Source organism: Ursus maritimus, unplaced genomic scaffold, assembly GCF_017311325.1.
Source record: "Ursus maritimus isolate PB19 unplaced genomic scaffold, ASM1731132v1 scaffold_3, whole genome shotgun sequence".
NCBI classification, from domain to species: Eukaryota; Metazoa; Chordata; class Mammalia; order Carnivora; family Ursidae; genus Ursus; species Ursus maritimus.
Genome location: NW_024425563.1, coordinates 85,680,206 through 85,704,603, shown reverse-complemented (window position 1 = coordinate 85,704,603; position 24,398 = coordinate 85,680,206). Strand labels below are relative to the sequence as shown.

At 49.2% G+C, this 24,398-nt stretch overlaps 1 protein-coding gene across 12 annotated transcripts in view; it reads left to right on the top strand.

The window, feature by feature from the left end:
* Positions 1–24,398, top strand: part of ATXN7L1 (ataxin 7 like 1) — a 233,392-nt gene that overhangs the window by 144,186 nt on the left and 64,808 nt on the right. The window contains exon 1 of one of the 12 annotated variants that reach the window (XM_040644376.1): positions 15,023–15,094. The exons of 9 other annotated variants lie outside the window; for them this stretch is intronic. The gene's annotated coding sequence lies outside the window, so the exon portion shown is untranslated. 2 more of the 12 variants (XM_040644377.1, XM_040644370.1) reach the window with 2 other exon arrangements.

The following is a 24,398-nucleotide window of genomic DNA, read 5'->3' as shown; positions in this document are numbered from 1 at the left end:
CAGAACATTCACCTAAGCAGAGAAATCTATGCCTAGTCACACGTGTGCTGTTACAATGGGTCTGGCCTGAGAAATGAACTTCCGTCAGGTTTTCTCCAACTCCAGCGAGCAGCGGAGTGTCCTGGGGAGCCGGGAAAGCACAGATCCCACTTCAGCAGGCCTGGGGTGGGTGCCCACTGATGCTGATGGTGCAGATCCGAACCCTTCTCCTGGGAGAACTCGGCCCTAGGTATGGAAGCAGCACTTGGCAGGCGAGGGCTCTGTTATGCAGAATATGGATTTAAATTCTGACCCTGCCAATTAGTGGGTGGCTTGGGCAAGCTATTTAACCTCTCTGGACTTGCTTACTCATCTTGAAAATAAGGATTTAAATAGCAGCTACTTCTCTGAGTTTTGAGGATTAGATGAGATAAGCCACGTGAAGTACTTACAATTGATAGTTCTTAATCAGGATTTGCTTTGATTAGTACCACACGGAGCCACACCGCCCTGGGGTGGAGGAAAGTGCTCTGGCCTTCTAGTCAGAAGGTTTGAGATCCCGCCTGGACCACTTCCGAAGCGCGGAGGCTCACTGGGGGTGGGAGGCCCACCAAGGCCTCCTGTGCCTCCAGGCAGAAGGGCTGACGGGTACCTGAGTAGCCTCTTGCTCTGGGGACCAGTACGGAGCTTGGATCCGGGAGTCCTCTGGAGCCTCCTGATCGGGGCTTCCCACGGATGCCTACGTGGCTTCCAGGGCCCACGTCAGACACAGCTCAGGCAGGGGGCACACACCAAGTGCCCTGTCCCAGCTGTCCCGCCAGAGCCCTAGCCTTTCCCCCTGGGGCCTAGGGTCACCTTATTGCCACTGTGCCTGATATAGGTTAAGGGCCTCGGGCCCTGCTTCCTTTTCATTGCATTTTATTTAATTTCTGTGTCGAGAAGGCCCTGCGGACCCGCGGGTGGAAATACAGAAACACGGGTACGTCTCCCCAGGGCCCTCTCCGCACTTCACCCGCTGCGCTCCTGCAGCAGCTCGGGCTCCAGGGCAGTGCTGCCGTGTCTGTGGTGCGGACATTGCCTCAGAGCCCAGCCGCAGCACCCGCGCTCCGTGGCGGAGTGTGGCCGTTGAGAGCCTTCTGCAGAGAGTGTCGTTTCCAGCCCAGCAGCAGCCGCATCCCTTGCCCGGTCCCTGGCTGTTGGAAGATGTAGGTCTTACTATTACTCAGGGCCGGTGGGGCCAACAGGATCGGGAGATTGTTGGCATTGACAAGGTACTTTGTTACGGTTCCAAAGAGGAGGAGGCGTGCTGTGTCATTCAGGGCCACACGGGGAAGCACCTGGGTCAGTCAGGCGGCAGAGGAAATGGGGAAAGCAGAGGCAAGAGCCTTTACTGTGGTCTCCACGGGAAGGAACAGGTGAGGCATGTAAGCAGGCGTAGCACTGGCTAGTTTGAATGATCGAAGCAGGCTCCAGGGTGTACGGGCTCTGTCTGGTTATCTGTATCTGACCCTGGCGTGACTGGGACAAGGGAATAGTGACCTAGACTGTCAAGGAGGTGGTTGTGGGTATGGGGGCTTTAAATTGGTTGATTTGCATAGGAAAGATACACTTTGGGGTGAGTCCTTTGCTATCTCTAGGAATTGGCCGGCCCAGGGTCAGCAAGGCCCTCAGATTTTTCAAGGCATCAGAAATACAGAAAAATAAAAAGGCATGATTAAGATGCCGACACGTGGAATCTGCATTTTAACCAGATCTCCAGGTAATTAATGAGCACACTCAAGTTTGAGAAGCACTGCTCTAGTGCCCTCTTCTCTGATAGTCGGAATTGGGTCTGTGAAAAGCAAGAGAGCAACAGATGCCCTTAGCCATTCTGTGCACGAGAAGCAGGGACGGTGGGGCGCCTGGGTGGCTCAGTCGGTTAAGCATCTGACTCTTGATTTCAGCTCAGGTTATGATCTCAGGGTCCTGAGATCGAGCCCCGCATCCCAGCTCCATGCTGAGCCTGGAGCCTGCTTAAGATTCTCTCCCTCTCCCTCTGCCCCAAGCCCCGCAAGCACACATGCGTGCTCACTCTCACTGTCTCGCTGAAAAAAAAAAAAAAGAAAGAAAGAAAGCAGGGGTGGTGACTACGGATTTGGGAGACTAGCTACATTGAAATCTTAAATGGACAGCTAAGAAAAAACTGTCCCAGAACCTTAACAACGCTTTTCATTTCCTGGGCATATGCTAATAATATTCTTTTGATGGTTAATAATGATTGGTGTAGCAGTTGTAGATACTGGGAAAACAAATGTGGTATTCATTTCTATAACAGAACTTATTCAAAAGTAGGGAACTTACCACCTCATCAGTGAATGGAGAGAAAAGCCAGTGTTTTTATCCCCTTTTACAATGGGAAAATTGGTCAATAAATTAGCCCATAAAACTCAGGTTTCCTCTCCTCTCAAATGAGTAGTGCTTCAATTTCTTGTAATGGGACATTAATCTCTTCGGTGTGACCAGTTATCTCTGGGTGACCGGTGCAACTTCCATTTGTCAGCACGCACAGAAACTCCTCTAGAAGGAGCCTGACTGGCCCACTCCACTTGGAGAGGAGGCAGTATATTGAGAAAGAATCGAGAGCAAGAGGAACCAGAGCCAAGTGTGGGTGTCGCTTAGAATCAGTGCTCGGACATAAAGGGACCTTTGAATCCATCCAGTGAAATCTCTCGTTTTAAAGATAAGGACTCTGAGGCCCAGGATGTGAGTAGCTCGCATGAGGTGCTGGGACTCCTGGACGCTGAGCAGGGCAGGACGCAGGCTCCAGGCCCAGGGCCAGCCTTCGCTGTTCTCCATGGCACTGGAGTCACTTTCTCCTCCCCCCCGATTTGGGCAGAGCACCTCCTCCTCCTAGATGAGAGCCAAGCGCTTCGTGCCCAGTCTGGCAGTGCTGACGGTGCAGCCGTGTAGTTCCTTTCTTTGCTTTATTTATTTATACCCAGCCTTGTTGCAAAAGGATTTAAGGCTGCTTGTAAAATTGCAAACAACAGAGCAAGATAAAATAAATTTCAAATAAGTGAGAAAGATGAGACAAAGGAGTAAGTCGCTTCCCAGCAGCTTTGCCCAGCGCCACCCTGCTCAGGCCCAGAAATCTGAGTGATCGCTGTGAGGCCTGTGCACCTGGCCCCCTCTAAACTCAGCACGTTGGCGGGTTTTTCTCCCTGGCTGCTGTGAGAGCCTCTCCCCCTTTGTGGTTAAGATGCCCTTCTGAAGGTCACTTTGAGGGACTTGGAAATTCTTGGCAGTGGGTGACATCAGCGGGGCTGGCCACGGTGGTGATGGTGGCATTGTTGACACTGCTCTGTTAAGGCCAGGCAGGAGAGAAGAGCTCACGGGTCCGCAGAACCTTGGGACCGTTAGAGCTGTCCCATATCCGTCTCCTTCTTGGCCGCTGCAGGCTGGAAGGAAGAGGCCGAGTGTTGCCAGAGTTCACAGCCATTGCTTTTCGCCACCCCTGCTCATCTTTATTCCTTTTGCACCATGTCAGCCTATGCTTCAGCTCTGATGTCTTGGTTCTGGAAGGCCAGCTCCCTGGATGCTTTGACTTCTTCATGCAAGGGACCCAGGCATCCTCCCTGCTCTGTGGACCTCCGCTGGCTCCCACAGACGGGCCTCATTCTCAGGCAGGCTCTGCCTCAGGCCCTCTCTCTCTCTGACTTCGTGGGCCTTGTCCCGACCCCCCGCTGGTGTGGGTGGCCTCTTTGATCCCTTCCAAGACCCTGCTGGTGCAGAATGAATCAAAGCTAAGTCCACCAGAAATCCCAGGACTCATGACAGCTCTCCCCCCTAGACATGTCTGGGAATGCGCATTTTGTGGCTGTCATAGTACCCGGCATTGGTTAGATCAGAGTGGCTGAGCGCTCTGCCATGCCAGGGACAGCTCCGCCCAGGGAAAAATTATCCCACCAAGAATGCCAGGTGCATCCCTGCTGATAAACACCGATAAGGACTCAGGAACGCCTAAATATTTACACGCGTACAGTAGCATCCCAACAGCCACGCTGCAGATTTCTTGGTTTGTGCCCAAGAGCTTAGTGGGAGGAAATCACTAAATTATTTTTATCTACACAGTGTGGTTAGAAAGAATTACATTCTGAAGGGTCAGGCTCTGCTGGGAATTGTTTATTTCATTAGGCCGAAGTCCCACGGTCAGATCAAGCTGCGGCTCTACTGAGGCATCTGGGACCCAGTAACTTCTCAGCTCAGCTGGGCACCCTGGCGTTGGTGAGCGCCCCATGAGCCGCCAGAGCCCCCTGGCACATGAGTGCTGTCGGATCACCCCGGCCCCCACGGGGATGCCGGTAGCTGGCAAAGCACCAGCGACCTGTGACTGGTTGCATTGGGAAAATTTCTCCAGAGGTTTTTTTTTTGTTTTTTTGTTTTTGTAACAAGCAAAGGAACAGAGCACTCAAAATTAAATAGACTGTTGCCTCTCATAAAAACCCGCTCTCATGCTCTTAGGCTTAAAAAATAATTTTTGAGCCCACTGGCTAAGACAAGTAATTAAGATTAGGTAGCCCTCAGACCACTAAAAACTGCAGGCCTAGCTGATCCCTGCATTCTCTCTCGCTTTACCGTGGATTGGCAAATTATTTCCTGGTTTATCCACACGCTCTCTAACACACTTTGAGTGCCTGCTACGTGCCAAGGCTGACACGAGATCTTTGACTTCGGCTCTTCAGGGAATCATGGAAGAGGGAGGCCGGCCCACGGGTCAGTCCAGGGCTGTGTACCACGCACTCAGTGGAGATGTGCTCAGCGTGTCCTGGGAGCACTGAGACAGGGACTGGAGTGCCACCCAGCAGAGGTGACGGGTGCCGGGGTCTCCCAGATAGCCCGAATGTGGGAACATTTGAACCGGATCTTGAAAGACGACGAAGAGTTAACCAAGGTGCAGAACGAAAGGGTGCCTTCCAGGGAGAGAACACTGTGCACCAAGTCACAGAGGCAAGAAACAAAAGGTTCTCAGTAGTCCAGTGCGGCAGGAGGGAAGGAGGCCGGGGGAGGGTATCAGAGTGAGCCCGAGCGCCCGGAGCCCTGGAGACAAGTGCTGTGACAGATTCTTAGGGACTGATTCTTCTGCAGCTCAAAGACGCAAGAGGCCATTAGACATCTCTCAATGCCACATGTCAATCAAAATAATTAAAAGCAAAAGAACCGGAAAGCTGGTTCATATACTCCAACATCCATCTAGCTTTCCTCCCCCCGAAAAAGCTTTTGATAAAGTAAGATGAAGTGCCAGAAGATGTGTGTGTTCAGTAGCAGGACATGAAGTGAGTAGAGTGAAAGTAATAAAAATAAAATAAAATTTTAAAAACCTCAATCCCTGCCACACTGAGGAATCTCTAACTCCGGATAGCAGAGCGTCCTTGGGTTCAGAGTCCGACAGAGTTCAAGTTCTAAATTCAGGTTCTGCCTTGATTCACTGAAGTTTTAACAGCTCTGGACTTTGATTTCCTCTTGTAGACATGAGGGTGATGATACCAATCTCATCGTGTTGTTGTGAAAATTAAACCATGTCAGCCCAGTGGTTTTTATTACCAGCTCGTTGTGTTGTGTTGTTTTGTAAGTGATGTCTCAACCGAACGTGGGGCCCAAACTCACGACCCTGAGAGTCAGAGTTGCACACCCTACCGAGTGAGCCAGCCCGACGCCCCCACCCGCTCGTTATTTGTTACTTTTTAAGGTACTAACTTAATCCAGAGCAAGCAGCAGATGATGGTATACGAGGACCGGTGATCGTTCAGTGGAGTAAAGAACAGTCACAGAGGAGTTAGTAAAATAGATTCTAGAAAGAAAGAATTCCTATTTCTGTTATTCACTGGATAAACGTCTGTCACATACTTTCTGTGGTCAGGCACCGCGTGAGGCGTAGGGACTAGAAGAGTGAAAGACAGCCCCGGTGTCTGCCTTCATGAGGCTTGTAATCTGGTATGAAAAGGAGTATGTTGGGTGTTTTTTTTTAAGAGTTTTTACAATTTATTTTTGCTAGAGAGAGAGCAGAGCGCATGAGGGAGGGGAGAGGGAGAAGCAGACTCCCCGCTGAGCAAGGAGCCTGACGCGGAACTTGATCCCAGGGTCCCAGGATCAGGACCTGAGCCAAAGGCAGACGCTTCACCGACTGAGCCGCCCAGGCCCCCGAAAAGGACTATGTTTTAAGGGATCCCTTCCTGAAATCTTGCCGCTAGAGACTCACCCAGAGGCATGCTCCCTGTGGACCGACCTAAGCTGGTTCGGCCGAACAGAACTCCTAGGTTCTGGTAGGAAACAGTTGCCGCTGCAGAAAGGTGTAGAAGGTTGAGGTGCTGAGGGCTGCTTCTCCCCTACAACCTCGCTACCAGCTTATAGTGAACTCTTCCTGTCAGACTGAAGGCTGCCATAGATACCACAGTGATCAAACAAACGTGTGTCAGCCGGTGGGAAGAAAATTGACTTAACCAACTCGGTAAACGTGATGGAGTCCCAGCCTCCTCTCCTTGGAGGTATTTCAGCCATACTTACACAAAAGGTTCACTCGAGGCAGTTGCAAGACTATTCCAAACACAGGACTATTTCCCCAAATCAGCGTCATGCTGACATCAACCCTCCTAATTCACTGGCTGCACAGAAGGCCTGAGGGCGAAGGGCAGGCCTCACTGCATTGGAACCCGCTGTTTATTCAAGGGTGGGATGTCTCTAAAGGTCTTGGCCAGGCCACATATCATGAATACCTCTAATTTCACCGAAAAGAATCCATGTCTGGCATTCATTATACTAAGTCACAAATTTCACCAAACAGAAGCCCATGTTTTATGTTGAGAGCATTGATCAAATTATGAATAGTGAAAAGATTTAAAATAGCCAGCCACTTTGGGGTTTTTTTGTGTTTTTTTTTAAATTTTTATCAAGTTTTTAATCTTAATTCCTGTATAGTTAAAAAACAGTGTTCTGTTAGTTTCAGGTGTACAACATGGTGATTCAACAGTTCTGTACATTACTCAGTGCTCATCATGATAAGAGTAACTCTTTAATCCCCATCACCTATTTTACCCGTCCCTCCACCCACCTCCCCTTAAAGTAGCCACTTCTGGAGTGTGACCTCTCAGATTAATACGGGTTGCCCAATCTGGACTTTGTATTCTTGATAGCATGTGAGCTGATGACCTGGAGATAGAGCCCAAACTCACTGGCTCATTCACAACAGAACACCAGTCAGACTCAAGTACTTTTTTTCTCTTTTATTTATTTTTACTCAAGTACTATAACGTAAATCATTGACATTGTAACCGAGTTCCATTTCTCTGTTCTATTCAAAAGGTATGATTTCCAGTGTCAGGCAGGGGGACTGATTATATCCAAAATCACCATAAAATCCTGGATTGTTCAGGAAAGTTGCGCTGGGCCGGCCCATCCATTTCATACCTCCTTTTACTTTCAGGAGGTGTCCAGTTAGGATAATAAAGTCTATGGCTATTCAATTTATAGAAAATGCTGTAGCACCAAACAAAATGAACACACCCAGGAGAACTGGGTTCGAATCCTGTCTCTACCAGTTCCCAGTAGGCAGGCCTTAGGCAAATTGCTTCATCGGGATAAAGCTTAACGTTCCTCATTTGTAAACTGAGAGTGATACACTTGCCCTCCCTCCCCAGTCATTTTTTGAGGGAAATACCAGTTATCCCATGGATGTGAGTAAACTCTATGGAGAGAAGGGCACTAACAAGAGTTAGGGGTTATTCCTGTCCTTAAAGCCAACTTTGGTTTATGCTTTGAGTTGACTCTGGCTTGGGAGAAAACTAGCTTTAGAATATAGATGACAGGGGCACCTGGGTGGCGTAGTTGGTCAAGCTTTCGGGGCAGGATGTGATCTCAAGGTGGTGAGATCAAGCCCTGCATTGGGCTCCCTGGTCAGTGTGGAGTCTGCTTAAGATCTCTCCTCTGCCCCTCCCCCTGCTCTCTCTCGGCCCCTCCCCCCATCTGCTGGCGCGTTTGGGTGTGTGTGTGCTTGCGCTCTCTCGCTGTCTCTCAAATAAGTAAATAAATCTTTAGAATAGAGATCATGTCAACTCTCTCACTTGTCTTTCTATGGAATGGAGAGACCCCATGTGTAGCCCTGTTTCTGCCAGGGAGGTGAAAGCCATCCCCTTCCTGCTTCGGGATTTACTTTTACCCTTAATTCCATCGGAGAAGAGAGCATGAGCCTTGCAAGTATAACCATAGGTCTTTCCTTTGCCTTAACGTGCATTCATGTAAAAATCTTCCAGTAAAGATTCAACTTACCCTTCTTTATATGAGTAGAACTCTTTTGAAAGTTTGAGAAGACCTAACTAGTGAGAGCCAAAGGTGAAAGCCAGTCTGAGAATCCTGCCTTGTTGACGCCTAGACAGAGCAAATGTTCCCATGGCAACAGTCACAACGGAGGTGAGGATGGGGTGGGGAGCCCCGACAGGAGTACTGTTTTGCATAATAATGTAGTTTTATTTTTTTCAAAGTGAAAATTGCTTTTCTTTCTTATTACGAAAGTAATACATTTTAAAAACTGCCCAAATTTCGAGAAATATAAGAAAGTAAATATTTTGGTGTAAAACTTGACGATCGTTTTTCTGTGTGTATGTGTTTGTCTATGTGTTGTACGTGTGTATCTATGTGCATATATCTTATATTTTAAGAAATAAAAGTGGAATCCTATTATAGACATTACTTTGAAATCTGCCCTTTTTTTCCATTTAAAATTGTTAAGGAAACATTTCAGTAAATATAGATCTATGTCATCATTTGTATAGCTTCCTAGCATTGCATGGATTAGCGGTGTCAGTAATTTACTTACCCAGGGCCTGATTGCTTGTTATTTAGGTTTGGTGAGGGGCACAGTATCTACCCCTCTTGCTGTAATTTTTTAAAAAATCAATATAAGATATCTACTCTGAAAAAAAAAAGATATCTGCTCTTACCGCACCTCTGCACATGCGTGCACACATACGCTTGTCAACATTCCGCCAGGGGAACGTCTCATTTATTTATTAGTTTGTCTTCTTTGCATTTAGGTGGACAGAGTCCGAGAGTTGAAGTGTAGACCCGGGAGGGCTAGTCAACGACAGGGCAAAGGGCAGCTCGGCTGGGCGTGGAAAGCCAGGCTAGGGCGTTGCGAACTGCCTGGAGTAGGGTCAGTTACTTGCCCAATAACCTCGTACACAGGAGCCCGGGTCTGGTCATTCACGATGCAGCACTGTTGCTGGAAGCTTCTGTCATTCAGTAGCCCTTCAAGCAATGAAAGGGGCTCTGCATCAGAATACTCCTTTCGAAAAAGAGAAACTCGCGTGCACGTGCAGGTGTCCCCATGTGGTGCATCCCATGTCCGTATCGTGAACTCTACTCTGGCCAGGAGCACTCGACGAGCACCGAGTTCCACGGGGCACCCACGGGAGCACCCACCAGGCTGTCCCTGAGAAGCGGCTTCCACTTAGCTTATGCAGGAACCTACCAGGCTGGATGGTCTGATTTCCAAGTTCAGCATATTAGCCCTCTGAGAAGGACGAGGGGGGCAGGCCCTGCTGGGGAAAAAGAAGTGACGCCACAGTGCAGAAGAATAAAAGTGAAAGGCAGAGAGTGGGAAGCGGAGGCCCCTTCTGTGCTGGGGCACATCGCCCTGCACACTTTCTCAGTGTTTGTAAACTGCGGGCACCGCCTGTGATGGGGGGGCCGGCAGCTTCGTGAGTCTGGACCAACGTTTTACACAGCAGATGAGAACGTGTCAGCGTGTTTTTTACTTAGTGAAAACAAAAATCTTTTTTTTTTAAGATTTTTATTTATTTATTTGAGAGAGAGAGAGAGAGCATGAGCAGGGGAGGAGCAAGGGGAGAGGGAGAAGTAGACTCCCCACTGAGCAGGGAGCCCGATGCAGGGCTCGATCCCAGGACCCCGGGATCGTGACCTGAGCTGAAGGCAGACGCTTAACCAACGGAGCCATCCAGGCGCCCCGTGAAGATAAATATTATCTTTCAGAGTTGGGGTCACATCCATGGGGTCACACTAGGGCGCAGGGTAAAATTTATGACTTCAGGTGGATTGCGGTCAGGAAGTTGGAAGGCAACAGTTGTAGGGCTCTCAAGTCGTCACCGTTGTACAGCAAAGTTTAGAACAGAGTGCCCTGAATGATGATCTTGAGTTATCACCAAAAAAAAAAGGATCAAACAATGTTCAAAGTCTGCCGTTTAAGAGGACAAAGTACAGTGGGATGATCTTTTGGAAAGATTCCTATTACAAAGTGCCTCCAATATTTTTTGAAGATTTAGTGTTTTAAATTTTAAGTGGAAAGCCTTTCTACCTTCTCCCTACCTTGAATCACAAACATAACTTTTAAAAACACCAAATTTGAGGGGCGCTTGGGTGGCTCAGTCTGTTAAGCATCTGCCTTCAGCTCAGGTCATGATCCCAGGGTCTCGGTATAGAGCCCCCCCCCCCCCACCGCCGGCTCAGCAGGGTGTCTGCTTCTCCCTCTGCCTCTGCCCCTCCCCCTTGCTCCAGCTCTCATGCTCTCTCTCTCATGCACTCTTCTCTCAAATAAATAAATAAAATCTTTATTTAAAAAAACACCAAATTTGACTGGAGGGGAGGAATAAGAAAAACCTAAAAAATAGCAAAATAAAATATTGTACTTTAAAATAATTGACTAAAAGAAAATTAATTGAAACACCAGATCTGAGACATATTTAATGTGATGGTATTCCCCTTCCAAGTATATACCTAGTGAGGTATACACGTGTCTTTTTGATGTATGTTATGAGGAATTTCAGTCATTCGTTCAAAACGCGTATTAAAAACTCACAGCAAGGCTTCTGCACTTGGCTAGGCGTCAGCCTTCAAGATAAAAGAGGCTCGGAACTGGCCCTCAAGGAACCTACAGTCCAGTGGTCCGATTCCAGTCAGCCCACATTTACAGGCGCTTTGCAATTTGTGATGCAGTAGGGCTCAGGCTGGCTGAAATTGATACTCTTCTGAAAACCCCAGGGTATGTGGCCTCCGTGTGTGTAACCACTGGCCCTGTGGCTTTGGTCACGAGGCCACATCACCAGGGATTAAGCCAAAAGCCAGTGCCAGGTAAGATCAGGAAGGCTGGCTCAGCCCCTGTGAATCCAGGCAGAAGTGAAGAGCCCTGAGCTGGGCCACAGGTCCTGACCTGAAAGTGTGCAGGGCAACGTCAGGGACGAGAACCCAAGGGGCAAAGCCAAATCTGCGGCCACAGCTGCTGACACACTTACCTTGCCTTTCTGGCTCCTGACACCTCAGGCCTCTGCCCTTTTTTTTTTTTTTTTTTTTTTTTTTGGCTCTGTCCTTTTCCTGACCAGCTTTCCACGTGTCTGGGCCATGTTCTGAAGACCTTCCCGGTCCCTGACCAGCTTCCTCCTGTGGGTATGGACTCTGAACCGGCTCCCTTTGCTAGGGGCAGTCCTGACGCCCAGAGTGTGGGTCCAGGGCCCCAGCTCTGTCTCCCCCTATGCCGTCCTCCTCCAGGGGCTGGAGGTATGTGCTCATCTGCCTTCCCAAAACCACCGTCCCCATTGGCAGAGCACCATTTGTCTGGTCTATGGTAGAGCCCCTTTGCGGAGCACACCAGTACTAACCACGTTTCCGCTAATATTCCATAGCCCTCTCTTAGTGCACTTTTACTGATTTGATAGTACAGATCGGGTGGTCATGCCTCAGGGATTTTCAGAAGTTCCTGATTTTAAATAGCCTACCCTGTCTTCCCTAAATATGCCAGTGCTTGTCAAACCATGTGTTCTCCTTTTAAGTTTTAAAAAAACGGTCTCTCTGCTCAGAGGAGTCACAAGTTATGTGGAAGTACTCTACTCGCTTTGTATCTTGTAAGCAAATGAGTTTTCCTGCCGAGACTGTTCTCATTTACCCAGGCCCTGTATTCTTTTCAGGCAGCATGGATGCAAATGTCCTGTGGTCACCAAAACAACCTCAAATAAACCAGTGAGAGGGACCACCTGTGCATTCCTCTGACCATAGAGCCTCTGCAGTCAACAGGAGCTTATGCATTTGATTAGTCCTCACCAGCTCAACTGCTTTAGTCACTTTGAACATGAAGTCCACCTTGACCCCCACCTTCTCTGGCCTTTGCTTCTATGCTTTCTTATTGTGTTTTCAGGGGAGAAAGGAAGGGGAGAGAGATAGACTCATAAGGCAGTGTCCAGGTACTCTAGAACTCTATAATCTTCACCTCCGGACCATCCCCCCTCCTGCCCTCTACATTCGGCATCGCTGGTCATGGTGCTGAGCACTTGGGTCCCCAACAGATGTCCCTGTTCCCCTTACAAACCCTGTGGCCATCCGCAGGAACTCACTACCAAGCTCCCTCGGAGGAAATGCCCTAAACCTGCAATAAACTTGCTCACAGTGTATCATGCAACAGTGATATCATTTTCTATCAAGCTCTGAGCGTGTCCACTCAGCACAGTCAAGGAACCCTTCATTTGATCCAGTGTTTTCAGTGGCCTCTGCTGCAGAAGAACTCAACAGAAGCATAGCTCTGAAACACACTCATGAAGAAGACATCCACCACACCGTCTGCTAAGCCAAATCCCTCCCCCATGCGAGACAGCACACCTTGGAAATGCAGACTGCATAATGTTCAGCAGAGCAGGCCTGCTGGGACACTCCGCTAGGGCTTCTCCTTAGGGGAGGATTAGGTGAAGAGCCAGGGGTTAGCACGTGGGTGAACTCATCAAATCAAAGAAGGACAGTGTGCAAACGGGGTGGAGGTGGTGGCTTCCCATTGACTCGGAGCTGTGCTGTCCAGGTGTCTGAAGCTTGCAGGCGCAGAGAGGAACCTTCTGGGTCAGGGAGTTGCAATCTGAACTGTAACCGAAAAGCCGTGAAGACAGTTCTGAGAGAATCTAGAGGTGATGTGCTCTGACAGTACAACCATTTGGGTGGCCTTTTTGGTACGATCATTGTGTGTTCTGGGAACATGGCAGCGGCAAGCAAGACAGGCTGGGTGAGGAGTCAGGAGACCCAGCGCTGCGCATTCTTTGCAGTGTGGCCCTCGACATGATTGTGGCCCTTCCAGAATCTCGGTGTCCTTGTCTGAGAATGGGAATGATAAAGCCCGCCACTTTTAAAGTGCTTTGCGAATAGAAAGCACCAGGCCAGCGCACGCGAGTCATCATCGCTCGTTCGCTCGCTCGCTCGCGGGGCTGAGACCGAGGCCTCCCTGGGCCTCAGCTTTCTTCCTTTGTTGCTTGGGCCCTGCCCATTCAGGATGTTTCTGAGGGTCAAAGAATTTAATGTGCATGAAGGGGACACGTAAACCATGGCGTTCCATGTGAAGGGCACGCCTTGTGAAAGTTCTGGGTCACTTCGTGGAGTCACTTGATAATCCGGAGGCCGGGGCTGGTTTGAGACTCCCTCTGCCCGACCTGATCCGTCTCTCTGGTGGCGGCCCTTCCCCTGTCCTCCCCTCCCCCACCCCAGCCTTCTTCCTCCCCAGCCCCTTCCTTTGTCTTGGATGCTTTCAATTGCCTTTGCTCTTCTCTCTTGATCTGTCAGGCAACTGCTGTGTTTCGCTCCAGGGGGGCTCCGTTCCAGACCACAGAGAAACCATTTCGATATACAGTTTGTAATAAAATGTGGATTCCTTCGAGAGGAAAGGAGCAGCCACCAGGTGGGCTCATGTTCACCACCATTGTACTGCTGACCCCCCAGAACTAGAGGAACAACATTTACTCACAAATCTGGCCTGTGTCACAGTGTTTTCCCAACAACCTGTTACTACTTACTTGTTACTTTTCCCTAAGCCTCTGGAGTGGGGAAGTGGCAACACTTGATTCTTCAAATCAAAGCTGGATGATAGATAATTAGTGTAGAACAAGAAAGAATTCACTGAAAATTTAAGCCAACAGGCATTCACTTGGACGGTTACAATTGGAATCGAGGAGACACATTCAGGTAGAAACCGGGACGTGTTCTAAGGAAGACAAAGAGGGGGCAGGGCTAGGCATGCAGTTCTCATTCAGGTCCTCTATGCAAAACAGGGATTGAAACTAGGCTAGCTGGGATTGGTCGGGTTAATATACAAATGAGGGATTGAACCGTGTTAATTGCACGGGCTCTTTCTGAAATGGAGAGTGAGGATGATTCAGATGTCGTGATGAGGAAGTTAAGTCCTGGCTGAGGGCTTTCGGCTGGCTGAAAGGTTTCTAAAAAGTTCCTGGATCTGCGATAAGGACATGCATATATTCCTCCTCTCCTTATGGCCTCCCAACCCCATTTTAAAAAGAGACGGCCTTAGCTAGGCTTGCTTGCTGCATTTTGCAATCTCCATAGGTAGACAGATAGATGATAGATGATACATAGATAGATAATGGGATAATTTCTCACTCTTACATCTACACCCCAGTTCTCTTGGAATTCAGTTTCTCAAATCTTCAGGTAACTCTAAAATGTTATCCGGCTAATTGTCTTGGTCCTAACCTGAGATGGTGCTGAATGCATTCTGAAAAAGAAATGGAAAACCTGGTTAAATATGAGATGTAAACATTCCTTTTTATTTTATTTTGCCAGATGAAAATACTTTATTCACTGTCACCAAAAGAACACAGAGTGCAGTCCTGGACGAAGGAGAAGGGTTGGCCCCAGCAACCCTAAACCCAAAGGGGACAGGGAAACCTTTCTCAGGACCAGGACAGAAACAGCCCAGGGACACGGCCCCCTCCATCTGCTTCCTGTGTGGCTCCGTGATCTCACTGCATGGAGCAGGGAGCTTGGAAGTCCCTTTCCTGTGTCTCGAAATCTCCGTTCAGCACGCCCCTTTTTTCTCCTCTGGGACTTGCCAACTTCCAAATCCCAGGGCTTCTGCAGTCACCCCCAGATGTGCACCAAGGCCTCAGCATTTGCACAACCTCTTAGTCAATCTCAGAGTAAAAGATGCTTCAAGGAAGCACCCGGTTCCTTCTGCTAATAACGGCAGTTTGTCATGTGACACCTGCCCCTCCCCCCCACTCTGATTCTCTCCGAAAACCCCCCACCCACCCCACCAATAAACTAGGTTGACGTCTGTCCTTTATCTGCCAACATCTCCATTTCCTTCAAGGTGGTAATCTTTTTGCTTTTGTTATTTAAGTTATGCTTTCTTCTTAATTGTTCCCCAATTGCTGTGGGGCTTGCATAAACAGTTAACAAAAACACGGCGCACGAGGCAGCCGTTTCGCTTTCTGTGCTTGTTGTTCTTGGCACTGGGTCAGTTCTATGAACTTCTGGTGTCCAACTGGTAGGACCTGAAACTCTGTGTTTAACAAGTGCCTGTAGTCAAAACAGTCGGCGTGTGCAACCTCGGCTAGCTGGGCCGCTGCAGCTGGTCAGCCGCGGTCCCGACCGCGCAGAGCGCCGAATCACGTTGCTCCGTCTCAGGGGTGGGCTTTTGTTGTTTAGTTGTTGCGGTGTTTTGTGGGCTTTTTTTCCTCTTTTTTTTTTTGTTTTTTTGTTTTTTTGGTTTTTTTGTGGTGGCATCCGTGCTAATGTGGATCTCTTCAGGTTCCAAAAGTACAACATGTTACAGTCGTCGTAGAATCAGATTAAGTTGGCAGCCTGAGTCTCTCTGTAAGTGGTTTTAGTTTACATTTCTTCTCCTAGCAGGATGTTTTGCATAATTTTGCTGATCCTGGGTTATTTATAGACTTTTCTGAAGAAATGGGGATGCATGAGAGTTTTCTGTTCTAACTGGGGAAAGTGAGAGCCGTGTCTGCAGGGAGGAAAACGGCCCGTGCCTGTGTAGGCAGAGGGTTATTTTAGCTCCTGAAAATTAATGTCTCCTCGAGGTCACTTGATAACATTCCGGAGCGTCCCGTCCAGCCACTGACATCGGATACCCTGATGATTGTCTTAGGACGCGTTGTTTTCCTTTGGTCGGTCAGAAATGGAGTAAAATGAAAGTCGTGATGCCATTTCCTCCGGGGCGCTCTGGGAGGGTGGATGCAGTGATTGGGTATTGTTTCAAATGGCCGGAGTGGGTTTGCGGTGGCTGTGCTGTCCCACCCGCAGGAACCGTGTTCGCTGGCTACCGCAGCCTGCCCAGAAGCCGCTTGGCGGGACCCACCGGGAGCTGGGGGGAGGGGCAGAGGAAGGCCGGCCGCTGGAAAGTTGGTGGCTATCAGAGTTTGTCCTCCTCTAAATGGCAGTGATCCTCGGGTGTTTATAACATTAAAAAAGAGTAATGATCGACTGCAAGGTGGCATACCGGCTAATGCGTGATCCCTTCGACCTTCTGGCCTGGGGGTAGCGTCTTCGGGGGTGGGTGTGTGCAGGAATGAGGAGGAAATCTGGGCACGCTTGAAATCACTAAGCCAGAATGAACACTCCATGAAAGGGCTTCCCATAATATTTACCAGAAGAGTTGGCTAAAAATTGCTCTGCTTTGCCCACTGAATGGCTGTGTAATTAAATCACCCCTTGATAGCGTACCTTGAGCACCTCCCATCTCTGCCGGCCGCTCCCGGAATTTGCATGGGTAAGGAGCACGTTTTCCAGCATAATGAGTGCGGGAGTCCCAGTCTAATGGTCCAGGAGAACGTCGTAAATGAGACACTTCATTGTGCCTCGGGTTAAATATTTTAAAACAAACAAATCGGAAGGGAAGGAGAAAACAGTAAACATCGTTTGGGCCCGTGAAAGGCCTTCTAAGTGGGGAGTCCGCCCTGCTGCTGGTTGTTGGGTCCCTCGCAGACAGGTCCACACTTCTCACCCCCACCATCACCGACTCGCACACGCAAATGAAAACGGATGGTTGAGACGGAAATTTCCAAGGTAGTAAACATGGCGTCGTCGTGACTGCTGAGTGCTGCCAGGAGCAGATTTCTTTTTCTCCTCCATGTTTCTCTCATCTGTAGGAAAGTGGGGTTTTGTTGGTGGTGCTTTGCTAAGCTTTGGTTTGGTTTGGTTTGGTTGGCCTCTCACCTTGTGGAGAGTGATGATGAGGCTGTCTTGCTTCTGGTCTTTTCATTTAGAGCGTGCGCTCTGCTTTCTCACGGTAGCCTCGCTGAGCTGGTGAAGGACGGGTTAAGCCCTTGGGTCCCAGCAGGAGGCTGAAGATGGGGCATGGCTTGCACTGCAGGGCCTGGGGAACGAGCAGGCAGGCCCTGGACATTTCTCCGTCAGGCTGCCGCGCCCTCGTTGCGCACCCAAACCCGTGAACTGCCCGCAGATGTTTAGGGGACCCTTTGTTCTGTGATTCTCATCTGCCCCCATGGATGCGGTCCCTACGACACTTCGCTCTTCCTCCTCCTGTATTGAGGGTGAGATAGGATTTGAGGCTCACGTTTTGAAAGGGTCGGAGGTGTGTGTTGGTTTGTGGGCATCTCAGCTGGCGATGAATATGGGGCTCCCACTCCGCTCTGTGAATAACGTCATGGCCAGAGTGAATGAAGAGACGAGAAGGGAACCTACAGGCCTTTCTGATGGAGTTGGAGAGAGATGGCGGTGAATAGGGAAAGGTTTCCCAGTCATCCTGCCCTGAGGCTTTTGCATTTGAATTAGCCAGTCCCGCCCACCGGGGGATCCTTGAGAAAGTGAAGGCACAGCCCTTTGCCAGCCTCCCAGAGCATGTCGCCCCTCCCAGGCCCTCCAGACATCTGCCGGCCGACACCTTTCAAATACCCTCCTTCCTTGCTTTGATCCCCAACGCCAGCCTGGAGAGAGCTGTGCTTGGATTGATCATTGATTGGTGTGTCTGGGCCCCTTAGCAGCGGTAAGCATTTGTGGGTCCATCTGGGGGCCCACTCCTGGCCCCTGGGTAGTGGTTCTGCTGGGCCCCACGCTCAGTGGGAAGCCCAGGGTCTGGCAGAGTCCGGGGGGGGGGGATGGGCGGAGGCATCCAGGCAAACTTGGAGATTGGGTGGATTCCCAATTCCCAATGCCTAAGGCAACACTGGGCCAGAAGATCTGGAGTCTGCTGGTGGCTACCTCACTCAGCTATTAGCCCACTTATCCCCAAGGTCTTATCCTTTTCTGGAACAACAGCAACGACATACAGATTAGGCGGAACCCCCAAGGGTAAGAGGCCAAACCAGAAAGTTAGCTGATGAAAGGAGTTGGTTACTACTCAGCTGTGGCTTGGTCATCCTGTTTCATCCCAGACGCTTGTGCACCTGTAGGCTACCTCAGCCTTGGGCCTCTGGGGAGGGCAGGATTTGCCAGTCTTCAAGGACGGGTAGACTGTCCCCACTTTGACCTTGCTACAGTTTGCCATCAACGTGGCACATCTCAGACTAAGGAGGAAGATACATTTGATCCACAGCCTGTCAGAGGTTAGGAGTCCCTTGTCCTCTGTCCTCCGTCCTATACTTTTTCTCTCCAATCTGGTAAACCGGAAGGGTTTTTTAGTAAATCAATTGCATGAATTTGCTAGGACTGTTATAACAAGATACCACAGACTGGGTGGCTTAAAGCACAGAAATTTATTTTTTCACAGTTGTGGAGGCTGGAAGTCCCAAGATCAAGGTGCCAGCAGGCTTGGTTTCTCCTGAGTCCTCCTTCCTTGGCTTGCAGATGGCTGTCTTCTTGCTGTCTCTTCATCAGGTTGTCCCTCTTCTTACCGAAGGACTCCAGTCATACTGGAGCAGAGCCCACCCTAACTGGCCTCATTTTTAACTTTATCACCTCTTTAAAGACCTAATCTGCCCATTCAGTCACATTCCGAGGTACTGGGGATTGGGACTTCAACATATGAATTTGGGGGCAACATAATTCAGCCCATAACACCAGTCAACTCAGCCTGGTCCCACCTCAGCTCCATTCCTTAGCAGCGTCAGAACACTGCAGTAACCAGCATGATGTAGAACTTCGTCTGTGACTTGTTTCTGTGTGTGTGACTGTGGAGAATCAGGCCCCATCTCTCTGTGTGGGTGCATAGTCAAAGAGAACACAATGAGAAAAAGACAAAATATGTTCAAAGGCACAAGAAGTCACCGGTGGCTGTGAAAGTCTGAGTAAGCTTTCATGTGTCCTGTGATGATTTTTAGATGATTTCAGCAGCCCACCTGTCTTGAGGAAGGCTGTTGTAGGGGTGGGTTGAGCAAGGGTAGCTCGCAGACCAGTGGGCCCCAGAAGTCATCTGACAGAAAGCGTTACCTTCCCTTCTGGGCCTCTTCCTCCCGGTGCCTTTCTGGGCAGACTCCCTGATCTGTGAATAGATTCATTGGCATAATCCTCTCAGTGTCTTGCCAACAATTATGTATATATATTTAAATCTGCCCTCCGTGTTCATTCCCTCTGGAAGTTGGGAAACCAGCCTTACATGGACCAGGAGAGGAAAATTTAGCCACTTATGTCTCCCATTTCAACGGCTGCTCTTTTCCCAGGGGCCTGTGGTTGGCCATTCATCTCCCTCCCTCTTCCCTTGCTGTGGGACATCTTTGACCCGGAGATGCTAGGGGCCACCAGGTTGCCTTCTGATAGCCCTTTGCAAAAAATGTCCCCCGAGATCTTTTCTCGATAAAGAACATTTGTTCCCTAAGAAGGCACCCGCCCTCCGCCAAGACAAGAGCAGAGTTCCTGGGGGCCCACCATGAGAATGGCAGAGACAAAAGCCTAGTATTCTTGGAAACTGCCACTCCATTCAGAAACCTAAGGATGAGTTGTGGTCAAGCCACAGGGGAGCTAAGAGCAGCCCTCCCAGCCCTTCATTACCTGCTAGGTTCCTGCTGCAGATGACTCAGGTCCTGGGCTCGACAGCAGGGCCATGGAGAGACAGTGTGTTCCTGCAGGCCGGTGGGAGGACCTGTTACCCTTTGTAAGTTAGCCTGGATTCTGGTCTGAGACGAGGGAGAAGGTGATTGCTGCCAGGAGAGGAGGCCAGGAGTTGGCTCCCTTGCAGCAGTCCAGCTGGTCTGTGCTGAAAAGACCTGCCTCAGTACTGCTACTGGTTCCTCCTAGGTTTCACAGGTGGGTTTCTGCCGGTGGAGGTGGGATCTGGGTTATTTATAACCGCAATAATCATAAAACTGTTCTTTTATGTTTGCGTAACCCGACTCAACTTTTAACCCTCTTTTACATGCCTGATCTCACTGACTCCTCCTTATAGCCCTGGAGGGGCAGGTATTGTTAACTCCAGAGCATGGAAATTCTGGAAGGAGAGCCAGGGTTGAGACTCCAGCTCCTGGACTCCAATGCTCCTTCTCTTGATTTCAGCTGCCTACTGTCTGGATCTTTAGGAAAACCTAAAGTGTAATTAATGAATTGCTGGGGGCTCAGAATAGACAAGTCTGAGAGCTAAAAGCTCCAGGGGTCTCAGTAATGGGGGGCTCTCACACTTTGGTGAATTTTACCTTTGGAAGTTTGATCAAGTTCTCACAGTATATGGCGAAGAAAAATCCCCTCCTGCTTCCGTTGCCAATAAGAAGGTAGTTTGGGAATTGGAAAACCAAGTGGTTGGGTTTTTGTTTTTTTTTTAATTGTATTTCTTGTCAGTTATAAAAGCAACATTTGATTGGCTCACTATGTGCAATGCACTGCTCTGACCTTAACGCTTAATCTTTACCACCAAGAGGATGGCTGTTGTTAGCTCCATTTGTCAGTTGCCCATGAGATCCCTACGAGGGAAGATGAAGAAATGCGGGCTAAGTGACACACCTGCCCTGAATGGCCAAGAGCGCTGTTCCCAGGTCACGGTCACTCTGGGCGGTGTATATATACAGGCTGCACACTTGGCCGCGTCCTCTTCCACGTTATAAGTAAGGGTTTGGAAGAAGAATGGTATTGGTGGCAGGCTTCTCCAGTTTGTAGGTGGCAAATTTGGAAGGGAGATGGATACGTTAATGGGTCAGGGTCCAAAACGATTTCAGCAGGCCAGAGCAGTAGGCTAAATCCAACCAGCTGACATTTTTAAAGGATACCTGTGGATACGCTGCTTGGCAGGAAAATGTGTGAAATAAGACTTAGGGGTGATACAGTTATGAAAAATAAAAAATCGAGGTTGGCTCTCTAGCTGCGTGAGTAGGAGGATAATGTTGAAGATAGACAGCTAGGAGCTGCTCAGACCCCATCTGTAATGTTCTCTCTTCTGAGTCCCACGGTTCGTGAAGGACAGATAGTAGAGCCAAAGAGGACGCACAGATGAGAACAGTGAAAATGATGTTTTGTGAGGTATGGTTTAAAAAGACATCTGGGGTATTTAGCCTGGAGAAAGATTTCAAGGAGCAAATATTTGGCAAAGTGTCCCATCGAAGGGAAGTAGACTGGGTCAAGGTGACCCCCGTAGAGCAGAAATGGGATTAGCGCGTGGCATTGCAAAGCAGCTCAAAGTAGGGGAGGTCGCTCCAACAGCCGATGGAGACGCCATGCTGTCTCACCTGGTGCGCGCTTGGACGGCCCCATCCACACTGCAGCCTGCAGGGGAGAAGCCAGGCTGGGCCAGAGTGCTGGGGACACAGCAGCAGCCCCGAGAGGGGCCGGCAGGGGTTAGCAGAGAGTGATTACCTGTGGGGCTTCTTCTTGCCTCTTGGGAGTCTGTTACTCTGTCCCAACTTCAAGGTCTAAGACCTAGGTGCCTTTGGTGGCAGTGATGATTCCATCAAGGGAATGGTGATCCCTTGATGGAAATGACAGTTGTATCAGAGGTGAAGGGCTGGCAGAGGGGAACTGTGCTTCAGGGCCTGGTGTGTATTTGTGCGCGTGCGTGCGTGTGTGTGTGTGTGTGTGTGTGTGTGTATGTGCACGTGTGACATTGTTTAAAATAAATTCACACTTCTTCATGGACCTGAACTGGCCTTGTTTGAGAACTACTATCTTGGAGTGCCTTTGAGCTGTCTCCTACTGGCCACTTTAATTCCCTTAACTTAAAAATTAACCTCCTTTAGGGGCGCCTGGGTGGCTCAGTTGGTTAAGCAACCAACTCTTGATTTTGGCTCAGGTCATGATCTCAGGGTCATGGGATCGAGTCCCATGTCGGGCTCCTAGCTCAGCGCAGAGTCTGCTTCTCCCTCTCTCTCTGCTCCTCCCCCACTCTCTCTGTCCCCCTCTATCTCTAAAATTAATTAATTAATTACCTCCTTTAAGTGATTCCAAGTAGGGTTTTGAAGGTAACTCTGAGTTATCCTGAAGCCGTTTTTCCTTGTGTTGCTGTGAACATTTGTACACAAGGATTTAGGTATATCTTTTGGGTATATACTTTAGGGTAGAATTGTTGGATTCTGTGGTAATTCAATGTTTAATTTTTTGAGGAACTACCATACTGTTTCCTTTCTGTTTCTTGTTTTTGAGAGACAGAGCGTGAGTGCAAGTGGGCGGAGCAGCAGAGGCAGAGGGAGACAGAGAATCTTAAGCAGGCTCCATGCCCAACGCGGAGCCCGACTCAGGGCTCGATCTCATGACCCTGAGATCATGACCTGAGCCGAAATCAAGAGTCTGATGCTTAACTGACTGGGCCACCCAGGCGCCACCCAAACTGTTTTCCATAGAGGCTATACCATTTTAGTCCCACTGATAGTGCCTAAGGATTTTGGTTTTTCCACATCTCTCCAGCACTTGTCATTTTACATTTTTAGTTGTTCTGGGTTATTTTTTATATATAAGCACCTACTAGGTGTGAAGATTTGCTCCTTAGTGACTAATGATACTGAGCACTCTTNNNTGTGCTTTTTGGCCATATCTGAATCTCCTTTGGAGAAATGTCTGTGTTCAAGTCCTTGTCCATTTTTTAACTGGGTTGAACCTGTCTGCTTTGTATTTAGAATTAAGGTCTAAACTTCCTGTTCCTCCGATGCTAGAGCAGTAGTAGTAAATATTGCATCTTTTTATCATAAACCACCTATTTGCTGAGAACCCAGGCCACCAACTCATCACCTGGGCACCTGAGGTAGCAGGAGAGCACAGGGTGAAAGAGGCAGGGGAAGGTGCTCCAGAAGGATCAAAGGGCTCTGGGAGAGTTGACCCGAGGAAGCTGTTCACATTTGTCTTTGGAAAGACTCTGGCTCCCAGGCCATGGAGCCTGCCCTTTCTTCTGTGAAACATTGCAACATCCTGCAGGCCTCCTCTTAACAGTCTCCTGAGCGGGGGAAGTGCACCCATGGGCCCTTGACCTACTGGCCTGGGGTCCAGCAGAGAAGGCTCACAGCCTTACCCAGCTCACAGCCTTACCCACGGGAGCAGCCTGTCTCCAGGCAAAGCTGCAAGTGACCGGGAAAGGAGGGCCGGACGCTCCCTCCAGTGAGCCTGGGTCAGGTGGGTGGTTAGCTCGTGCCCCCTCATTCCCACTGGCTCCGTCCCAAAGAAATGGAATTGTGGAGACCAGTTCTTTTTTGCCAGCCAGCCCAGTGCCCTCCGTGTCAGAAACAGATGAATTCTCCTCCATTCTGGGAAGAAACTCTCTCTACAAGAGAGGAACGGGAGCCAAGAACCCAGAGGCCCAAAGTCATGTTGTCTTGAATTATTCTCTCGGGAAACTCCCTCTCGCTGGCTTCGGTTATGCTGATAAGCCACTGAAGGAATGGTCCCAACATAGGACAGTCTTGCAAAGGCAGGTGGGCCCTGCTTCGCTTGTGTGGCATGGTTTGGCTTGATACCATCTCCCCTGGGCTGAAAGTTCTCCATAGGAGCTGTACTTCTGAGGCTTGTAAAGCTTTTGTGTCTTAAAAGTTTGTTGTTATTTTTCCTTATTAGAGGGCATATATTCTTCAGCCCGGATTGACTTAAGATTTATCAGGTAATAGCCAGGTTTTACAAAGAAATGTTGGGTGGAATTCAGCAGAGATCTCAGTAGAGATCTCTGCCCAAAACACACTGTGCCACTGGATTTTTTTTTTTTAATTGAGGTGAAATTCGCCTAACATTTTTAAAAAGATTTATTTATTTATTTTAGAGAGAGAGAGCAGGGGGAGGGGCAGAAGGAGAGAGAGTCTCAAGCGGACTCCACGCTGAGCCCAGAGCCCAACTCGGGGCTCGATCTCACGATCCTGAGATCACGACCTGAGCTGAAACTTAAGTGCCAGAAGCTTAACCGACTGAGCCACCCAGGTGCCTCTCACCTAACAATTTTAGAACATACAGTTCGGTGGCACTGAGTTCCTTCCCAGTGCTGGGTAACCAGCACCTCTGTGTAGTTCCAAAACATTTTCATCACCCCCAAAAGAGCCCTTATACCCATTAAGTAGTCACTCCCCTCTGCCTTCTTCCCCAGCCCCTGGCAATCACTGATCTGCTTTCTGTCTCTACGTATTTACCTATTCTGGATATTTCTGATCGGTGGAATCCTACAGCATGTGGCCTTTTGTGGACCGTTGGGTTTTTTTGGACCATCCTCCTCCCCCAATCTCCTTGCCAAGATGAAGGAATGAACTCCCTAAATAGCCAGAATGAATGAAAACTCCCTGCTGGAATTAGTAGTTAAAATGTCCCACAAAAGTATC